Source organism: Chenopodium quinoa, unplaced genomic scaffold (genome assembly GCF_001683475.1).
Source record: "Chenopodium quinoa cultivar QQ74 unplaced genomic scaffold, ASM168347v1, whole genome shotgun sequence".
Taxonomy (NCBI): domain Eukaryota; kingdom Viridiplantae; phylum Streptophyta; class Magnoliopsida; order Caryophyllales; family Amaranthaceae; genus Chenopodium; species Chenopodium quinoa.
Window position 1 is genome coordinate 207,739 of NW_018743555.1, and position 22,581 is coordinate 230,319.

Here is a 22,581-nt window from a genome sequence, read left to right on the forward strand (position 1 = left end):
TTAAGGAGTGACCAAGTAAACATGATTGTTACCTAGTCGCCAAGTAACTGAGTAGTAGAGGTATCAAGCGGTGGGTACCGGTTGTTCCCCTTTATTCGCCAATGTTTGTTGGCTTTTAACTCATAGGTTGTTATCCTAGCAGGAGTAGTGGTTGAGAGCCCCTGTTTGCAAAAAACAAGCGGGCAACTCATACCTTTTAGGCTCCATACTAAGTTTGAGAGAGTGACTATGAGTTAACTTTGGTGTTACTCAGTCGCCGTCACTCCTGCTTGAGTAGTAAAGGTACCAGGCGGCGGAGGCCGGCTGAACCTTTTGATTCGCCAATGTTTGTTGGCTATTAACTCAAGAGGTACCCCCTGCATTTATCCCAAGTAATACAGGCGGTCATCTGACTCAGATGCCAACTCCTACCACTGGTTTGGTTAGTGATAGAGTTATCCTTGTCTCAAAAACGGCTACGTGGTTGCCCTTGGGGACAGTCGTATAGGTGCCGTGTAATTAGTTTATAGAGCAATGTTCCACCCAAAAAGGAGCTGCTCTCTGCGACGAATTTCATCCAGGAGGATGCCGCCGGACGCCTGCTATGATGTTGGGACAGGTCGAATTAGTTTAAAGATTGGATCAGTTAGCTTGGCGCCTGGACTGATCATTCGGCTTGTGGAATTGGTTAGTTCTTGGTGAACGTAGGTGCTAAGTAAGAGGAGGGTAGCCGCCTGTTTAGGCACAGGGTCGGCCAGGCCCTGATCATTTTTAGCTAAGTATAAGGGGGGTGGCTGTGTGCTTTGGAACCAGTCGGCCCTCTTCTATGGAGAGTAGCCGACTATATATCCAGACGGCATGCCCCTATGGTGATAGAGTAAAATATTCAATGGAGAGTAGCCGACTGTAAAGGTACAGGCGGCATGCCCCTATGAATATAGAGTAAAATACTCAATGGAGAGTAGCCGACTGTAAAGGTACAGGCGGCATGCTCCTCTGAAGATAGAGTAAAATACTCAATGGAGAGTAGCCAACTGTAAATGTATAGGTGGCCTGCCCCTCTTAAGTAAGAATAAAAATTAAACATGGAGAGTAGCCGACTGTTTGTCAGTAGGCATGCCCCTCTTAAGTAAAAATGAAAACTGAGTATGGAGAGTAGCCGACTGTTTGTTAGTAGGCGTGCCCCTCTTAGTACAAAATTGAATATTAAGTATGCAAACTTTTATTAAGTAGCCCTTGACTATTTATATCATTCAAAAGAAATATTTCTTAAGATTATCTGCATTCCAAGTTCGAGGCAACGGTTGGCCGTCTGGTGTTTCCAGATGGTAGGTACCGTCCCTGACTTCTTCACATATTCGGTAGGGTCCTTCCCAGTTGGGATTTAGTTTGCCAGACTCATTAGCCCTTCCAACTGCTTCCATTTTTCTAAGTACAAAGTCCCCCACTTTGAGTGGACGCCTGTGTACTTTTTTGTTGTATGATCTAGTCATTCTCAGGCGGTAAATTTCATGGCGCAAGACAGCATTGCCCCTCCTTTCAGGAAGTGAGTCTAATGTCAGGCGCATGGCTTCCCAGTTTGCCTCTTCGTCATATAGCATTACTCGAAGAGTCGGCTCGTAGTGTTCTATTGGAAGAACAGCTTCCGCACCATAAGTTAGGAGGAATGGAGTTTCTCCAGTCGCCCCTTTTTCAGTCGTCCTAATGGCCCAGAAACATGTGGCAATTCATCCACCCATAGGCCGCCTGCTCGTTCAATCTTTTTCTTGAGACCGTCTGAGATGATTTTATTAAAGGCTTCTACCTGGTCGTTTGCTTGTGGACGGCCGACAGATGCAAAGTAGTGTGCAATTCCTTGGTCACCCAACCAGCTTTTGAGAACAGGCGTCTCAAATTGGGGACCATTATCAAAAACCATAGACATGGGAACCCCGAACCGAGTGATGACATTTTTCCAAATGAATGAAATTACATCCTTCGTCTTGATTCCCTTTACAGCCTCCGCCTCTACCCATTTAGTGAAGTAGTCGACTGCAACAAGTATGTACCTCCTTCCGCCTGTAGCAGGCGTATATGGACCCAGAATATCCATGCCCCACTTAGCAAACGGTAGTGGGCTATGAATGGTAGTGAGGTCAGTAGCCGGACGGTGAATTAGTTTGCCAAACCTTTGGCACTTGTCACATTTTTTCACCATCTCCATCGCATCTGCTTCTAAAGTAGGCCAAAAGTAACCCTGCCGCCTTGCCTGTTGAGCAAGCGTCCTACCGCCTATATGGGAAGCACAGTAACCAGAGTAAAGATCGTCCAGTATCTCTCGCCCCTTTTCTGGAGTAACACACTTTAAGAAGGGTTGAAGGTACCCCCTTTTGTGAAGTTCTCCCTTTATTATTTCAAAACTGGTTGCTCGTTTTTTCATTGCTGCCGCCTGTTGATGATCATCCGGCAGGGTACCATTTTTCATATATGCCCTGATTGGATCCATCCAGGTTGAGCTTCTGTCTAAGATTCCAATAGGTTCTTCCTCAATGCTTCTCCTCTCCATTACTTCCCAAAAAACAGTTCGAGGAGTATCACAGGAGGCGGATGATGCTAATTTTGAAAGTGCATCCGCCTGGTTGTTTTCTGATCTCGGCACTTGGGTCAGATGGAAATCCTCAAGGGACCCGACTGCTTGTCGGACCGCCTGTAAATACTTGATCATGGCCGGATGGGTTGCTTCGTATTTGCCATTGTACTGACTCACTATCAATTGTGAATCGGAACAGGCGTCTATTTTTCTTGCCCCTGCCGCCTTGCACATGCGGATTCCGGCTAGTAAAGCTTCATATTCTGCCTCATTGTTTGAGGCCTGAAAACTGAAGCGTAGAGCATACTCGTACCTGTCGCCCTCTGGCGACTGACATATGACGCCTGCTCCACAACCATTTGAAGTAGAGCTTCCATCCACATATACCTTCCAGACTTGGTCTGGAACTTGAGAGTCAGGAGGACGAGTCATCTCAACAATAAAGTCAGCAAAGGCTTGCCCCTTCACTGCTTTTCTAGGCTCGAAGGTAACTTCGAGGCTCTGTATTTCTATGGCCCATTTGATCATTCGGCCTGACGACTCCATGATGGTCAGTGGCCGCTTGATAGGTTGGTCTGTATACACGACGACTGCATGTGCCAAAAAGTAGGGCTTCAATTTTTTAACAGCCATGAAGAGTGCAAGACCAAATTTCTCCACTAAGGGATACCTCAACTCGGCATTTTTCAATACGTGACTGACAAAGTAGACCGGGAGCTGACATCCGTCTCTTTCAGCAAGGAGAACAGCGCTTAACGCATGATCAGAGACGGCCAGGTACATGTAGAGTACTTCTTTGGGCAAAGGGCTGACCAGCCTCGGCAAGGAATGCAAGTGAACTTTCAATTTCTGGAAGCCCTTCTCAGCATCCGGCCCCCATTCAAACCTTGCCTTTTTCTTAATTGCCTGGAAAAAGTATAGGCATTTGTCGCCTGATCGGCTTAGAAATCTTCCCAAGGCCGCCAAACAACCTGTTAACTTCTGAACCTCTCGGATGGTACGAGGCGACTGCATGTCGATGACCGCCTGCACCTTCTCAGGGTTCGCCTTTATTCCTCTCTGATTGATAAGGAATCCGAGAAATTTCCCAGACTCAACTCCAAAGAAACATTTCCTGGGATTGAGCATGACATGGTGCCGCCTGAGTGTGGCGAAAGTTTCTCGGAGGTCCGACAGATGAACTTTCTGAAGTTTAGACTTGACAATCATATCATCAATATATGTCCCGACATTTCTCCCAATCTGATCAAAGAACACAGTGTTTATCATTCGCTGGAAAGTGGTCGGGGCATTCTTAAGACCAAACGGCATGACCGTGTAACAGTATAACCCCTGATCAGTGACGAAGGCCGTCTTCTCCTGATCTTTCTCCCATAAAGGAATTTGATGGAAACCAGAGTAGGCGTCCATAAAGCTCATCAAAGCATGGCCGACTGTTGAGTCGACCAGGTTATCAATTTTAGGCAGAGGGTAACTGTCTTTGGGGCACGCCTTGTTTAAGTCTGTGTAGTCTACACACATTCGCCAGGTGCCATTCGGCTTTTTAACAAGCACCACATTTGCAACCCAGTCTGGGAAGTGACATTGCCGAATGAACCCTGCATCAAGTAATTTTTTAACTTCGGCGGCTGCCGCCTGACTTCTTTCTTCGCCATGGTTCCGCTTCTTCTGCCGTACCGGCTTCTTTTTCGGATCCACGGCCAGTTTATGTACCGCCAGATCAGGACTAATGCCTGGCATTTCATGGACTTCGAATGCAAAGATGTCCTTGTATTCTTTCAATAGTTTGTGAAAGTCGTCACCCAGGTCCCTTAGAGCAGTCGTCCCAACCTTGATTGTTCTGTCAGGACGCGAGTCATCTAACATTAGGTCCGTATGCTCACCAGCTGGCTGAGGGAGGAATTCATCCGACCGCTCCTCTGCCAATGATTGCTATTTTCTGTCTTTTCTTGCGGCCCCTGTCTGGGATGCCTTTCTCTTTTTGTCGCCTGCTTCTTGAACAGGCGCACTCTCCTTGACATTGTCAAGGTCTATTTTTCCACCGCTCGACATAGTGGCCATAACAGCTGGCTTGACATCCGAGAGATAGCACTCTCGGGCCATCCTCTGATCTCCCCTTAGGGACCCGACTGTTCCATTATCCCTCTCAAACTTGAGCAACATAAGAGATGGGATTATAACAGCCTTGGAATTATTCAGGGTTGGTCGTCCCAGAATCATGTTGTAGGCCGAGAGTTCTTCTACTACCAGGAACCGGACTACCATGTGTCGTCCTTCCCCTTTTTCGCCCAGGCGGATGGGTAAATCCACTCGTCCCACTGGTAGGACCACTCCTCCTCCAAACCCTACTAAAGGGTGGGATGCCGGATGTATGCAATCAGTCTGATATTTTAGTTTCGACAGACATTTGCTACTGATGAGATCTGAGGAGCTTCCGGTATCTATGAGGATTCGGCCAACTCTCTGGTTGGCCACTTTACATTCAATAACGATAGGGTCGTCATGCGGCCCTCTTACCCCTCCTAGATCTTCTTCAGTGATGACAATCTCAGGAAATGAATATTTGGAGGGTCGTTCTTAGTGAACGGAATTTACATCTAACCGTCTGATATTGTCTTTGTTGCCCCTAATAGTGGGGCCCCCTCCTGAGAAGCCGCCTGCAATGGTGTAGACGACTGCATCATCTGTATCGGAGCTGTCGGCCTGTTGATTCTTTTTGGTCGACTGCTTTTTCGAGGAAGTGTTCCCCGTAGATTTCTTGACATAAGTGTCAAGATCACCTTGCTCAGCCAGGCGGTCTAGATACCGCATGAGACTGATGCATTCATTGGTGTGATGACCAACATCTTCATGATAATCACAGAATTTTTCTTGGTTCCGATTGTTTGCAGAACCCTTCATGGGGACCGGCTTCTCAATTGAGATCCGTCCCTTGATTTCCTTTAGGATAAATTGGCTATCCTTGTTAAACACATACTTTGGGGAGTATGGTTTGAATTCTTTTTTCTTCTTCTGGGACGGCTGTTTAGAGGAATCAGTTGCCCAGACCTCTTTTCTCTTCTCGTCTTTGTTTGACGACTGCTTCTGTCGTCCTTCTCTTTTGTCGGACCTTTTCCCGTCTGACTGTTTTACCGTACTACAAAGATCAGTCGCCTGTATATAGGCTTCCGCTTCAATCAAGGCCTCTTGAAGAGTCGCCACCCTCTTTCGGACCAAATCAAATTTGAAGGTCGACCCGTCTTTGAGACCTCTGAAAAAGTCAGTATAGGCTACTTCATCCGGTAACCCTTGAATTTGTATTCTCATCAGGTTAAACCGCCTGACGTAAGAACGAAGCCCCTCCTTCTCGCCCTGCTGAATTGTTCCTAAATCAAGGGTCGTCTTCTTCGCAGGGATGTTCATGGTGAAGTTGGAGGTGAATAAGTAAGCAAGCGTCTTGAAGTTATTTACACAACCAGTCGGCAGGTTGCCAAACCATTGTTGTGCGATTCCTTTGAGAGTCGCTGGGAAACACTTGCACCAAGTGGGATCATCCAACCCTTGAAGGTACATCAGGTTGGTGAATGCCATCAGATGGTCTTCTGGGTTAGTAGTGCCGTCATAGGCGCCTACTAATACATTTTTCACTTTGGCCGGCTGAGCGGCTTCAGTAATTTCCTTGGAGAAGGCCGACGGCTGTTCACCAAATCTAAGCAACCGTAGCTGCCAGTCCATAGGTTGGACATTTTTTGCTACATGTCCACCAAACGGAGGTGGTTGTAAAAAATATTGTTGTTGCGGTACAAACGGTAAGTTTGGTACCGCCTGGTCGCTATGAAAGCCGGACTGACGGGAGGTGCCGCCTGACTGACTCTCATGATACGGCTGAGTATGCCTCATCGAAGTATTTCGCAAACTGTCTTGGAAGTTTGAAGTAGAGGCCGACTCTGACAATCGGTCACTCTTCTTCTGTTCTAGCAGTAGCCGAGCGTCTGTGTATGTTTTCCTCGACCCATCCGCCTGAATATGACGAACAGGTTTCCTATTTCCTGGAGTAGGAAAACGGTATTTTGTGAAATCAAGGGCAGGTGGCTCCCACTTCCTAGATTTAGGATGAGGGGTCGCCTCTCGCCCTTGAACTGGCTTCCTCTTCCGTGCAGTGGAGGGTTTCTGAGCCGACTGCTCCTTGTCCAGAGCAGGCGGCTTCTTGTTGATCAACTCTTGAATTTCTCCCTTGAAGTCCCTCATGAAGGTCATGAGTTCGTTCCTTGTGATGGGAGCAGACCCATCAGTCGGCTGCTGCCGAACAGGCGGTGCGCCTGCTGGCTCGCTTCCAGTTTGAAGATGTTCCCGTTCCCTCCTTTCGGTATGACGGGTACGTCGGGCCCTTAGGGTCCCGTCTGAAGCTGTGTGAGCTTCAACTTCAAATTCATTCTCAGTATCGTGGTCCGACTGAACTAGAGGATCGTCCAGGGGACGTCTCTCTTCAGGAGCCGGTACAAACGTGGGTGCCATCTCAGAAGTACTCTCCCCACAGACGGCGCCAAAATGTTTCGGGGTTTTCTGATGTCCTGCGGGAGAGTTACAATTCCGAGACTGGAACCGGACGCCTGTACCTGCAAAACAAACGGATGCTCCGGATGATTGGAGATCCGCCTCCGACGGTCAAGTTAGTACTTGATTAAGGAGTAATTAATGCGGAAATTAAAGTGATTGGGTCTCTCTAGGTGAGAGAGTTTAATGTGTGTAATCTGCGTTGTTCGCATCCTCCCCTTAATGAGGATTAAGGGAGGTATTTATAACCTCGGGAAACGTGCCAATCTAGGTTTAGGTTAACCTTGGGCTGATTGGGCTTCCCTCGGAAGTTGGGCCTGGGTGGCCGACTTCTCCATTAGGCATGGAGTATGCCACGTGCCATGACATAATAGGTCCAAGGCGGACGAATAAGCGTGTGCCACGTGGCAAGCCCTGAGAGGTCCAACTGGGGAACACTTGGCAGGACCTGATTGGCCCACGTGGCGCATTCCGATTGGTGGGAGCAAAATCCCCTAATCAATACTCATGGTCAAGGAAAAGAGTTCTGATAGCAATAATGAGAAATATACTTATGAAGATTTTGAATCTCTTAAAGTATTCTCATAGATCGATCCAGTATGGTTCTAAACCTCAAATGATTTGTGTCCTCATAGCACAAGAAGCGGTACCATAAATCATACTACACACTAATCTCTATTGGTCATTAATCGTCCATCATATAAATGACCTTAATTGATTAGAGATAATTTTTGATTAAAACATTCAATGTTCACTTAATAGGTGTTTATTTATCCAAGACATTGTATTGATACCCTATTTTGAATATTCTTTAAAATCGAATGGACTCATTAATTAATTCTAAACCTTAATTAAATAGAAAATGGAGTGATAAATTTGCATGAAATTTTAAATTACTCCAAAACCTGAATGGTTCATCTTATGATAATTGGTTTTCCCAATGTTTTAAGAGTAGTACTCTTCATAAAACATTTTTAGAAAGCACACCCATATCTAATATGCTTGATTTCTTTCACGCAATTTGTGAATGTTGTCGTTCACTTATTGCATAGGTTTAGTTATAATTACTTTGCAAATCTTAGCATCTTCATTATCTACAATTTCCATAATAAGATGATAAAACTTTGAGAGTCTCCCACTCATTTTTAATGATTTGTGACGTTCAGCTTGACAACCTACAATCATCAACGTTCAACAACGAACTTTCCATTTAACATCTTCTTTATTATTTCCTTTTAAGGCAACAATATTCTCATCATATAATTTTGTAGACTTCTTCATGATGCCTTGCTTGGGTTTCACTCCCAACGACTCACAATGATTTGGGATACCCTAATCACTTGTGATCATGGAAACTTTCCTTAAATTCCTGCACATTACACATGGATGCACGTCCATGTTACCATTCCCAAGCCACGACTTATTGTTAGCTCGTGCTTATAAATGGCTTCCTTGTTAAGGATCTAATTCTTGTTAAGGTTTGTGCTTGCAACATCAATTCTCAAATTGTATTTGCTTCCACAAGTCAAGAACTCATCCTGTTACTTATCCAAGTACTTTGGATGTTCTTGGCCACAATCTAACGATCTATTACATAGATTCAGGTTGATTAGTACTACATACATACTTCACATGCTCTAAGAAAGTAAGTCGTGCGACGATTCCATATCACAGTGTACATGATGGATTAAATTGCAGAGTAATTCCCAATCTTATTCCATCCATGTGACATTTTAGCTCATTCAGTTTCACTGAGTCTTGCTAAACTGTTTGCTGTGTGATATGGTTGAAAGTCTCTATTAGAGTCTTTCATGTTTGACTTAGTATTTAGCCTAGCTTATACTTAGATCAAACATTTACTTAGTTTTATACATGCGGGTCGAAAGTCTTTCAAAGTCCTTCAATTCATGTTTAACACGGTAAAATCCTTTACACGTTCAAACATTTTATTAAGTCTATACAATAGATCTTAATGCCAATATGTACTAAGTATCGTCTTTTGCTTGGTCCATTGTTGAAAATACTTTCAAATCTAAGCATTTAGCATTTGATAATTATTTCACAATAGAGTTCATAAACTTTTTGTTGGACCTTTATATAATTTACTTCTGCTCCCACTAAACTTCTTATTCATAAGAATTTATGTGTTTCTCCATAAGTCAATCCTCTTATTAACTTCATGAGAAAACATGTTCCAATTCCTATATGCAATGCTTCCTTAGTCTCATGACGGATTCCTTGAGCTTACTTTTAAATCACTACAACAAAAGAGGGCTATAGCAACACACATTTTTGCGACAGTTTTATTAGTGTTGCAATAAGTACACATATGGAAACAATTTTTAATTTATTGATATAACTAATCATTTTCGTTTAAAATCTGTTGCTATAGAGAAAAAATGGCAACGCCTTTAATGAATATGTACAAGATATTATTTGGCAACGGTTTAACCAAGTAAATGCTAGTTGATATTATTGATTATTTAATTAATTAAATAATTTCTGATTTGAAAAATAAAAATAAGTAATACGGAGTACTCGATAGTGATTAAACGTTCTATTTTTTTTGGGTACATGAAAATTTTGGGAACATGTAAATTTCCATTTTTCCTCTTTCTTTTCCTAATTCACAAACCCTCTCCTAATTCACTCCTAATTCACAAACCCTCTTTCTTTTGGTTTCAATTCCCTCTGCTCATCCCCACAACACAATTCTTAAATCAGCCCTCTCTTATTTTCACACATAAATTAGGATTGATTATCGTACAATCTCGTCATCATAGTCCGATTACAATTCCTTGTAGGCGAGTTGAAATTGCTTGAATCACAGTTTACATTTCTTTCGTCATCATAGTTTGTCGTCAATTCTTTGTTTGCTCTCAACACTAGTGAACAAGGTTAGTATGTAATTTAGTTGTTTAAATGGATATTTTCTTGAATAACTTATCTGCAATTTTATTTTGATATCACAATTATGTAGTTGGAACTTATGGGTATTGAACAGGGGATTTAGGGTTTGGTAAATTGGGGAATTATATGCTTGATTATGAGAGTTCATATAATTCAAGTTAATTTATAGATTAATTATGAATTGCCGTAGATTTTGTTTTTCCTGTAAATTAATATTTTTTCTTGGTGAGTTGCATGTTGATGGTTAGTATAAGATCAACAAAAGCCAAATTACTTGAATAATTTTACAGAATTTTTTGGGATTGTAAGACATGTTGGTTATTTTTATACTCTAGTTTGTGACCATGCTTATAATTGCTAGATTCGAAAAGATTAGTAACAATATTCAGTTTCCACTTGCCTATAATTGCTAATTTGTGATTTTTTTGTCAAAAAAATAGAACTGGGTCTTATACGAGTGAATGAGTGATTGAATAAGTTGATGTTCATTAGTTGAAAGGCTATAATCTTAAAAAGTTGTTCTCATTCTTAAATAAAAATTATTCTCAAAATTAAAGTTGTTTTGCTGTAATTATTTGTGTTAAGAAATAGTTATAATTACATGATAAAAGCATGATGATCCTCACTTCTCCTTTTACTAGTTCTATTTTTATCATAGCTTAAAATCTTCAATTATAAGGATATTGGAAGTGAATTGTATGCTCCATATAAAAACTACTTCGTAAGAAGTACTAAAAAATTATAAATATCTACCTACTTGTGAGCATATGAATACAACTAACTTAACCACTACTTCACTGATTAATGCCACTTAAAGAACATGACTTTTCAAGTAACATAAGCATTGAAATAAAGTGAACTTTTGTTACAACATTACAATTTATTTAGTGGAGTTAAGCACCAATATAGGTACTAAACTATCCCAAAATGCAAATAAGGTACACACCTTTCACTTTTTACAAATTGGGTACTAAACTTTCCCAAAAATGCAAATAAGGTACTCACCTTTCACTTTTTGCAAATTGGGTACTAAACTATAAGATAGTACTTACCGGAGAGAATATTCCGGCCACTTTACCTGTTCTAACCTGTTATAACCGGTTTGAGATAGTATAAAAAAATAAAAAAAATAAAAAATAAAAAAAGCATTTAAGGTGATGTTAATGGTTCTTTGGAAGTGGACTACCCAACTAATCTATTCATACGAATCATACCCAGCTACAATCAAGTACAATATAGCAAATTAAATCCTACATTAATTTGAAGAGATTACATCATTTAAGTTCATATTTCACTAACTGTAACAATGGCGTCCTGCTTCTGAGATTTCACCTTCTTCATTCCATTAATGGACTTGTAAGCCGTTGAATTGAAGATTTATTCAATAGTTGATTAATTGAGGTAATAAGTTGAAGACCTAGAAAAAAAAGCAAAAAAAAAAAAAAAAAAAAAAAAAAAAGAATTAAAACTCTGTTGCTCATCTGGTGAAAGAGACCTTAGTTTTCCAGTTGAGGAGATTAATTCAACTTCCACAATCAACTATTAGAGAAGGAAAAGGGCTGAGAGGAGTATTTGCTGAGTGAAAGCAAAGAATTTAGAATTCTTTTTACGAAGATTCACAGAGATGACGACGAATTTCAATGGTAGTTATTTGGGAGCTGATGACTGATGAAGAGGTGGGATACTAATATCTTTACAACTTTAAAAAAAAATAGTATTCAATGCTTCCCCATAATCTGCTACAACAGGTTAAACAAGTAGAGTACAAAGTTTAGTACTCTAACTGCAACAAGTGGAAGATGAGTACCTTATTTGCAATTTTTGGGAAAGTTTAGTACCTACATTTGTGCTTATCTCTTATTTAGCGTGATATGTAAAGTTTAGATCTTATTCATTATCCATTAGAATTAAATCACTTAATTGAAACTATATCAAGACAACCAGACAAGGTGATGTGAAGAATCATTAAAAAGTGAGTTGAAGTTAAAATTTATAGTGCACAAATAATTAAGATTTTAGAGAGTTTAATTTTACTTTATTTATCTTATATTTTATTGAGATTAAGGGTATGTGAACCTAAAGATAGTTACTACATAAGCTAGAGATTGTTGATGCCAAGTAAGTGTTCCTTATAGACCAATAGCATAATTTTTATTAGTCGGGAATTGTTATGAGTTAATGGAATCATGTCTACCTAACTTTTATTTCATAGTTAGTGGTTTCTTATTTGAAGTTTTAACTAAAGACTTTGTTTTTCAGTCTAGTTAGAGAGTAAAAGTGTAAAACTAATTATTCTCTTCTTATACATAACTTATGATCTTAATAATCATAAACTTTTATGTACTAGATTTTGGTTTATATCTAATATGTGTACGTGTTTAGATATCATAGATGATCTTTATATGTTTTTGCTTCAGATTTCTATTTTCAGCTTTAGTTTTGTATATTTTTCCAATTAATATCAATCAAATATTTTCTTTCATTTCATAATATAGATCTCTAAATTTATTTGCTTGTGTAATTTAGGAATTGACATAAATTAAATTATGGATCAAAATCGGATGAACTATCCTAGAAGTTCGGAGGACTTTAAAGTTGCTTTGAATTTTTTTCTTGATGATTATTTTGCCAAGGACGCCATTGGAGATCAAATATTTTGCCCTTGTAAAACGTGTTCGAGGCGTTTTTGCCATTCTAGAGATGAAGTTTATGATCAGTTGATTGTTAATGGGTTTGTGAAGGGATTCTAGGAGTGGGTCTTGCAAAGGGAGGGATATTCTTCTACATATAATGATAGGCAAACTATGCATGAAGTAAATAATCAAAGTACACATGATGATATCGATGGCTTACTACATGATACTTTTAGAGATGTAGGTGAAGGTTTAAGTAGAGATCATGAGGTTGAAAGTGAGCCAAGTGAGGAGGCTAGTAAGTTTTTTCATTTGGTAGAAGAAGGAAAGAAAGAGTTGTATCCAGGCTGTAAAACTTTCTCGAAATTATCTTTCATAATTCGTTTGTTTCTCTTTAAGTGCCTTAATGGCTTAAGCAATGTAGCCTTTGGTGATCTTTTAGAGCTATTAAGAGAGGCATTTCCATTCGCTGAACTTCCGAAATCATATAATGAATCTAAGATTATAGTGAAGAATTTGGGTCTTAATTATAAAAAAATTCATTCTTGACCCAATGATTGTATTCTTTATAGGAAAGAATTTGAAGGAGCGGATGTTTGTCCTAAGTGTGGTACATCTAGGTGGAAGTCTAAAAATGTTACTGCCAAAGTTTTAAGGCATTTTCCTTTAATACCTAGACTACAAAGACTATTCATGTGTTCCAACACAGCCGAATTAATGGTTTGGCATGATAAAGGCCGAATAAAAGATGAAAAAATTAGACATCCAGCAGATGCCCAATCCTGGAAGGAATTTGATTCATCATATCCTACCTTTAAAAGTGAAGCACGAAATGTACGTTTAGCTCTTGCTAGTGATGGATTCAATCCATTTTGAACTATGAGTTTTGCTCACAGCACGTGGCCTGCTGTGTTAATAAATTACAACCTTCCACCTTGGCTTTCTATGAAACCGGAATATTTTATGTTGTCTTTGTTAATTCCTGGCCCTAAGTCTCTTGGAATGACATAGATGTTTTTTTACAACCATTAATTGAGGAATTAAAGGAATTATGGGAATTTAGGGTTGAGACTTATGATGCATTTAAAAAACAATCATTTCAATTGCATGCTGCATTAATGGGGACGATAAATGATTTTCCAGCTTACGCCATGTTGTCTGGATGGTCAACTAAAGGAAATTATGCATGTCCTAATTGTAACCATGATGTGAAACCTAAATACTTGCATCACAGTAAAAAGAATTGTTACATGGATATTCGAAGGCATCTAGATATGGATCATCCTTGGCGGAAAGATAAAAATTCATTCAATGGAGAAGTAGAGGACAGGTGTGCACCTTCTCCGTTATCGGGTGCTGATTTGATGAATGAGTTAGAGAACTTTGAAAATGATTTTAGGAAGCAAAGTAAAGGTGGTGGTGGTAAAGATCCATGGAAAAAGAAATCATGCTTTCTTCAACTATCTTATTGGTCTAATATTAAATATCGTCATAATTTAGATGTCATGCATATCGAGAAAAATGTCTTCGATAACATTATTGACACTTTTTTAGACATTCCAGGAAAGAGTAGAGACCACAATAAGGCACGTTTAGATTTTTTGGATCTTGGCATAAAACCACACCTCCAACCTTATCCATCTGAAGATGGCAGCCACATGCTATTTCTACCAGCACCTTATGCTATGAGTAATGCAAAGAAGGATTTGCTTCTCAAAGTTCTTAAGGAAACTAAGTTACCTTATGGGTATGCATCAAATATCGGGAGGTGTGTGCATGCTAAAGAAAGGAATTTTTCTGGCTAAAAAATTCATGATGCACACGTCATATTGCATCACCTGCTTCAAGTTGCCGTGAGGAAGACATTGCTAAAAAATATTGCAGTACCTTTGACTAGATTGGGGAACTTTTTTCATGATATATGTAGTAAAATTGTTGATCTTGAAGAATTAGATAGGTTAGCATCTGAAGCTGTTGATATACTTTGTCAATTTGAAATGATATTCCCTCTTGCTTTCTTTGATGTTATGATCCATCTACCTGTTCATTTAGTAGAGGAAATCAAATTTGGTGGACCTGTGCAATATCGATGGATGTACTTTGTTGAGAGGTATTTAGGTAAGCTAAAGTCCTATGTTCGAAATAGGAGTAATCCTGAAGCAAGTATAGCAGAAGGGTATATGATGGAAGAGTGCTTGAAATTTATTTCACGATATTTACGTGAAGATGTAAACACTAGACTAGACAGAAGATGTGCTAGAAATTTTTCCTTGAATCAGCATGATGATGAATTATCTTTGTTTCCTAAATTAGGACATCTTATTGGAGGGAAAAGGAACAGAAAAGGAAAAGGATTTACATTAGATTTCCAAAGTCTGAAGCAAGCTCATAGATATATTGTCTTCAATTGCGACAATGCAACAGTTAAAACATACATCAAGTAAGAGGTTTTTTCTTAGTTTATTTTCAGTTTTTTTTTTTAATTTTAATCTAATAAAAATAATAACTTTTTTTCTTTTGCAATTTAGAGAACATCAGATTTGGGTGAATAGCCAAGGTCGAAAGCGTAGATGGAATAGTGCACAAAGTCATAGCAGAGATTTTATTGATTGGTTTTTTGAAAAAGTACAAAGGGAGCTGGTTAATGGGGAACTTTTTTGGTTGGCTAAGGGTCCTAATCCCAAGGCCAGGAGGTACACTGGGTATTTTATCAATGGTTATAGGTTTTACACTAGAGAACGTGATTCACGATTAAAGACTCAAAATAGTGGAGTGACTTTAACAGCTTTAACTACTAGTTTTGCCAGTTCAAGGGATCAAAATCCCGTCGACGGAGATGTTACCTACTATGGTGCAATATAAGAAATTTTTGAGTTGGACTTTTGGTCTCAATTCAGCGTTGCGTTATTTAAGTGCGATTGGTTTCTTGGTGATATTGATGAGTTTGGGCTTACATATGTCAATTTCAAGAAGAAATGTTCCAAAGATGATCCATTCGTATAGGCTTCTCAGGTTCATCAAGTATACTATTCCCAAGACCCATTAAAAAAAGATATTTAATACGTCCTGAAAAGGGTTCCAAGAGACCTTTTTTACTTTGAGGAAGCACTGAATGAGGAAACATATTGGGAGGAGCCTACTGGTTCTAATAACATGCCTTCTTTCGATGCTAATCATATTCATGTAGGAGCTGGTGGTGGTGAAGTGCGTGCTGTGAACATAGATGATTTATCACAGGATGTTAATAACCATGAAGATGATGTTGACTATGATGATACAGATTGGGATTGGATGGATGCAACTGATGATATTCCAGCTCATGAGCCATAGGATTATTAATGAATCTTGAGCAATTGTTTTTATTATATTATACTCTGTTTTATGTATTTTGTTTTTATTATATTATACTCTGTTTTATGTATTAGGCTTGCTGTTTGAACATTTGATTTGGCTTATTTAGTAATAATTATTTATCATCTTTAGTGAATATATTAGCCTTTTCTAATTTTTTTTTATCATCTTTAGTAGTAATTATTTATCCTTAGTGAATATATTAGCCTTATCTAATTTTTATTCCCAAAACTTGAGTATCCCAAATCCTGAATATATTAGCTGAATGTCAGGTATCAGATATTGTACTAATAAATTTTTTAGTATTAACTATGTGTTATATTTGAAAAAAATATGTCCGACTATTTGTTGTAAGTGCTATTTGTCTAAACTTTTTTTTTCCACTAACTGTTTATAATATTTGTTTGCAGAATGACGAATAATGGAAGTAAGAAGCCTGAAATTGCCTCAAAGTCCACCTTAGCACCTTATGAAAAAGTAAGGTCCATGACTATAGAAAGAAATGCCCAGAGGATTAGAGAATTAGGGCTCGACAAGATTGCTCAACAATTGTTGGAAAAAAATAAGAACTTTGCAAAAGGAAAGGAGAATGTGAATTCTAATGTAGATGATCAAGACTATGTGCCTGATGAAGAAAATTGTGACCTTGATGAGGAGCTTGAGATGTCTCGAGAAGCAACAACCTCTATACCTAAGAAGGTTTCTTTTTCCTTTTTTCATTATTTTTTTCTTCTGTGGGATCATGTTTATTTTATACTGATTACATTTATGATCGGATGCTAGAAGGCAAGAACTAGAGAGCAACCACCTAGGAAGAATAAGAAGCAGCCATTGTACCCATCTATGGCAATGGAAAATTTCCTTGTTGCTCAAAATCAAATGGATCCAGCTGAAGTACGATAAATAGAGCAAGATGTACAGCAATTGGAGCAAGATCGACAAAGATCTAAGCGTCTGCTTTCGACCATTGTTCCACTAGAAAGCCAAGGAGAAAGTTTTTCCACACAAGGTTTGTCTTTAATCCTCCACCCCTTGACAAATCATGAAAAATCTTAGTCTTGTAAACTTTTTAGTTATTTAATCCAAGGTTATACAACTTTCTATAATCTGCTTCTTCTCTTATTATATAAGTAATTAGCAGTAAACAGTGAACAAACTGCAAGCCAAGTACCATTATAAAATCAAGTGCAATTATGTTCTGGTTGAAGCAAGTTTTGTTAGGCTTGTGGGGGAGTATGGGAGTATTTGAGGTGAGTTTTAGCTCCGGGAGGTGTTGCTGCTGCGCATAAGGCAAAACATGACTGCTTGTGTTGATCAAAGGGACATTGCTAGTGAAGTGTCTACAACTGTTGGTGCAAGATATGCTGGTGTTGATGTAGGTTCTGGTGCTAATGTAGATGGAGGGTCTGCTGCTACTTAAAAACTATTGAATGCTTGTCACATGTTTACTTATGAACTTTTCCATGTCATGTAATTGCATTTATAAAGTTGCGATTTTGATCTTTATTTCTATCTTTAAATTTGTTATTTCTTTTGAATTAATTCTTTTGTTTTTACTTGGATAAAAGTTCCTAAGAAGAAAGGGCGCGGTCCAACAAATTTGTTTGATGTCCATGCTCGCAAATGGGAAGATCGCGTAGCTATCTATTGTAATGACAAAGGCCAAGCTATCGGGCCTGAAAAGGCTAGGAAAGAGCTAACTAGATTCTTAGGAACTATTGCTCATGATTATAATTGGGCTCCCTTGACATACACAAATTGGAAACAAGTTCCAAACAAGGAGAAAATCTGGGAATTTATGATTGTAAGTGTAATTTTATCTTATTTGTACTATTTTAAGTATACATCATGTATTTACTTTTATATGTGTTTTAATATTGTATTTTATAACATAAACCTAACCATTATTTTAGAGCAAGTACGTCCTTCCAGTTGAAGCTAAGGATTAGGTAATGGAGACTCTTGATCAATCTTGGAGAGGATTCAAATGTCGCCTCAAAAGAGATCATTATTATATGTATGACCCTTATGAAGAGAGATTGAAGCATCCTCCTGAAAGAGTGCCTGAAGCACATTACAAAACACTTTTTAGCTTATTGGGGGACACCAATAGCAAAGGTATAATTGAACAATTAGGAACTCAATATATTTATCTTGACTTTTATGCTTATTTTATTTTTGTTTTATGTAGAAAACCAGTTTGCAGAATTCTGAAAATCGGCTTGAACAAGACAACATACATACAACTCGTCCCGTTTCTTTTGCCATGAAACATGAGCAGTTGGTGCGAAATACATTCCATATATATTACGACTTTTTTTTTTGAATTATGGACTTTATGTTGTTTATATATTTATTTTTGTTTATTTCTTAGCTACGGAAAGATGGTGTGGCACCATCAAAAAGAAAAATGTTTGAAGAGACTCGACGGCGAAAGGAGGGAAGAACCTATGACCGACCTTATGATGATACACAACAAAAGATAGTAAATACTTTATTATTCCTAATAATTTATTTATTGAATTAATTTATCGTATAATTTGTAACCTATTTTAATAATTGTTACAGCAAGCAATGAGGGAATTGGAAGCTTCTCAAGATGATCAGAGTGGTGAACCTGTTAAGGACCCATTTGATGAAGTTATGAGAAACATACGTCGAGGTATAGAATTATTACAAGGACTAGGTGTCACTCGCAAGAAGCGAAAAGATAAAGGACCTGGTACCTCTTTGATTCTACCAGATTAGGTTATGGAGTCTATTAAAAGTGTTGTAACTGCTGATGTTCAAAAGGATATAAATGCTGAAATTGAAGAATTTGCCAAGGAAAAAGAAGTTCATGCTGCAAAAGTTGCTGCACAAGAAGCTGAGATAAAGAGGAAGACTAAGGAGCTTGAATCTAAGACCTTAAAACTGCAAGAGATACGCATGGATTTTGAAAATCAGCAAGGAAATATAACTCTTGATGCAATAATATCAGCACTTGCACAACTATGACAAAAAGATCCTAGCTTAACTCCAGAAATTATTGCAAAAGCTATCGTTTCAACGACTACAAATGATGCATAAACTATATTATTTAAGATTATGAACAGGTATGTTATTCTATTTTACATGTTATTTTCCTTTTTTTCTTTTTCTATTTTTACATTGTTACATGTGGTTAACACAGCTGGCATTATTGCTTAGAAAATTATAAGATTAAAAAACTCAATCTCTTTCCTTTTCTCTAAACAAGGCATAAAAATTTATGATGCTAGCTTAGCCAAATTGTTCTAGTATTTTGATAATGTAGTATCTATGATTATACAAGTTGATGATCCTTTGATGTTTACTTCCTTATACTCTTGTGATGTTGCTGCAGTACTGCTTGCCCATTGTAGATGAAAGTTTTTTTTTTCATTCTTTACTCACTACAATCTCAATTTCTAGTGTTTTGATAATAATGCTTTATAAATAATTCATTTGAATTTTTTTATTGAATATAAGAGTATTATTATTAATATTACTTTTTTTTTTGTACAGGAGACTATATATATCCAAGTATGAAGTCATCCATCAACCATCTAAATATTTATTGGACTTTGCACAAAAATATGAGAATGGTTTTTGAAGATAAATTTTTAGAATTTGGTTTTGGAATTTTAATTAGTTTGATGTATGAAAAATTTAGATCGAATGTTTTTGCTGGCTGTAATAAGTATTTAGCTTATCATTTAGAATTAATTTGAATTAACTACGGGTAACTTTTTATGGAGAACTTTCAAAGCATAATATTAGTTTATTGATCATATGCTATTTAAGCAAGTTACTTATTATTAAATGCATTATTATCAAATCTATTTCTTTAATGCCAATTAAAATCGTTCCCATTAGCAGGTTTAAAAGTGTCGCTTTAGTTTAAGTTGGAAGCATTGCCATAAACAAAATAAAGTGTTGCCTTAATTTTAAAAATCAACTAGTATCAAACTAATAAGTGTTGCTTAAAATTAGTGAAAATTGTTGCTTTAAATTTGAAAATGTTGCCTAAAGTTGTACAATAAGTGTTGGCACAAGTTAAAAAGTGCTACCTAAGAAAAGTGCTGCCATAATTATTTACAGCAACAGTTTACAAAACATGTTTCCTAATGCATGAAAGTTGTTACTAAAGATTTTTAGCAACAACACCTATTGGTAACAGTTTATAATCCGTTGCTATAGGCATATGGAAACATTAATAGGACATATGGTAACAGATTATTGTCGTTGCCATAAGTCTTTTTTCTAGTAGTGAATCTAGCATTTATTTAGATTTTCAAAACCCTTAGACTATATTCATAGTCACTTCCAAAATCCTATTTTAGGAATGCGGTTTTGGTATCTATTTTGCCATATTCCATATGAGCAATTTTGCTAGATCAATCACGAAAAGACTTTAGCATTCCGATAGGTGAATAGGTTTTTATTCAAATCAACTCCGTGAATTTAATTGTATCCTTTTCAACTAATCTAGCTATGTCTGCATATACATCTTCCACATTTGTTAGTTTCTCCTTGAAAACTTATTTTCAATCGATGGGTCTTTCACCCTTTATGCAAATTAATCAAGTTTCAAGAATGATTTTCAAACATGGAGTCTATCTCAGATTTTTATGGCCTCTAACCATTATTCGGAATTTGGATTTTTCGTAGCTATCTTACAAGGCATTATTCCTTTACTATCTAATAGTAAATAGTATGCTAGTAAGTCTTAAGTTTATTTCCAACTTAATAGAAAATTTATAGGATTAAACCCAAGCCTTTGGTGAATTCTATACCTATACAGGGCAATTGCATCAACCACTGAGTTTCAAGGCGCTTCCAAATCCCTTTGATTTTCTTGATCTTACTCAAACTTTACAAAAGTTTTGTTATGCGGAATATATTCTTGATCAAGTATTCTCACGAAGCCCTTTTAAGGTCTTCTAAGATTCTCAATTCTAGTTTGTTACTAAGCTCGATTGTCATCGATTTCATTTTCCTCCCACTTGTCGTTTTGGAAATGTGTTACTTTCCAGAAAGACACCAATTAGAGAAACAAACACTATGTTCTCAATTAGGTTGTGGAGGTAATGCCCATGGTCTTACTTGAATGCTTACAAAGAGACATGTATATTGTCTTTGGGTAAAAGTTCGTTGTAAAACAAACAGTTAGCTCCTACTTGAGCTATCTTAGCCTTTAATTAGCCATTAAGCTCCCACTCAACCACTTAGCTCTTGCTAAGCTGGTGACCTCTCACTGAGTCACTTATCTCCCACTGAGCCAGTGAACTCCCACTGAGACTAAGAGCCTTAGACATTTACTTGAAAATACGTTTAGAAGTTATTTCTATCCATAACTGAATATTGCGTCCTTTCTTAGCTTCGACATTTAGTTTAGTGTAACATTAGTCATTTGTGCAAATCTTTAAGAACTTTATAGGAAGGGCTGTGAACCATCTTTGTTCGAGTCATTTTCAAATGACATCGAGATCTCCGTGAAGACAAGTATGTTCTTTGTGGAGTTGTTTATGAAAATTTCCATTCATAAATTTAAGATGGTTACGTTTGGCTCAAGCAAACATCACTCGATCTAATCTAGACGTTTTGGTATCTTGCCAAGTCGATTCTATACTTCACTGGACTCTTGAGCTACTCAAGTCAAGTTTGTTCACATTTGATGAATACAACCATATCCTTTCAAATTCTTCGTGAAACATTGAAGTAATTGAATCCTCTTTAGCCTTCAGAGTCAATTGTCTATACCAAGAACAATAGCTCTTTGCTTTGTCGGTTTCAACAAGTAAGACTTGCTTGTCTTTGAACGATTTTGAATCGAGCAATTATCAAGAGCCTATCTAATAGAGTCTTGAGTACGTTATTGTCGATGTGACATTGCTAAAGATGTTCGGAACGCAAATCATGCCCATGATTTGAACTTAGTGAGTTTATCATGTTTAGGGAAATGTTTGTTTATAATCAAGCATTTTTTGACTGAATGCTTGGATAACCATGCCATTCAAATAAATTCGCAACTATTGCCTTTACTTTGAATGTGAGTCTTTCCGTGTGTAAACGGATCAATTGCTAATTATGGAACATAATAATAACCATTACTTGTTCTAGCCTTTTGCTTAAAAGGTTTAAACAAAACATACGACCTTACAACTTATGTAGCACTCCTTGCTTCATTCTAAGCTTGTAAGTTGATAGCTTAGCTTAACTTCAATATTTTGAGGTAACTTTCAAAGTGGAACACTCAAGCAGTATCTGATACTTATGAAGATAACTAGTTGCTAAGTTAACTACAATAACATGAACTCATGGGTTGAAATGGAATCTTATTCATTTTCTTTGTTCCTTCTTTCCTATATTTCTTATCATACAATATCTCATAACCTTACTTTAAGAATCATTTATTTAAGTTCCTTGACTTTTACACTTTGTTAGGCATAATCAGGCACCTACTTCGCCGTAAAACAAAGTTCTATATTTTCTTTCAATTCACACTTGAATTACTACATCAACGAGTCCTACTCATTTATGTATGAAGCAAAAAGATACGTTGGTTGTCAAATATTGACAATTTGAGTTTGCAACTCAATACTT

At 37.6% G+C, this 22,581-nt stretch overlaps 1 protein-coding gene and 1 long non-coding RNA gene across 4 annotated transcripts in view; both read left to right on the forward strand.

Annotated features, from left to right (window-relative positions):
- LOC110681598 (diacylglycerol kinase 5-like) overlaps window positions 1-22,581 on the forward strand; it is a gene marked incomplete at its 5' end in the record, with an annotated part of 59,766 nt that overhangs the window by 17,174 nt on the left and 20,011 nt on the right. The gene's annotated exons all lie outside the window — the stretch shown is intronic.
- Window positions 9,624-19,771, forward strand: LOC110740276. Of its 3 annotated transcripts, none has more exons than XR_002515010.1 (10): window positions 9,624-9,978; window positions 14,938-15,064; window positions 15,153-16,674; window positions 16,762-16,984; window positions 17,544-17,779; window positions 17,889-18,093; window positions 18,167-18,259; window positions 18,350-18,460; window positions 18,544-19,070; window positions 19,501-19,771. It is a non-coding gene; the product is annotated as an uncharacterized LOC110740276 (long non-coding RNA). The 3 variants fall into 3 exon arrangements; XR_002515008.1 differs by having other exon boundaries at window positions 9,625-9,978; window positions 16,759-16,984; window positions 19,501-19,770; XR_002515009.1 differs by lacking the exon at window positions 14,938-15,064 and having other exon boundaries at window positions 9,629-9,978; window positions 16,386-16,674; window positions 16,759-16,984; window positions 19,501-19,766.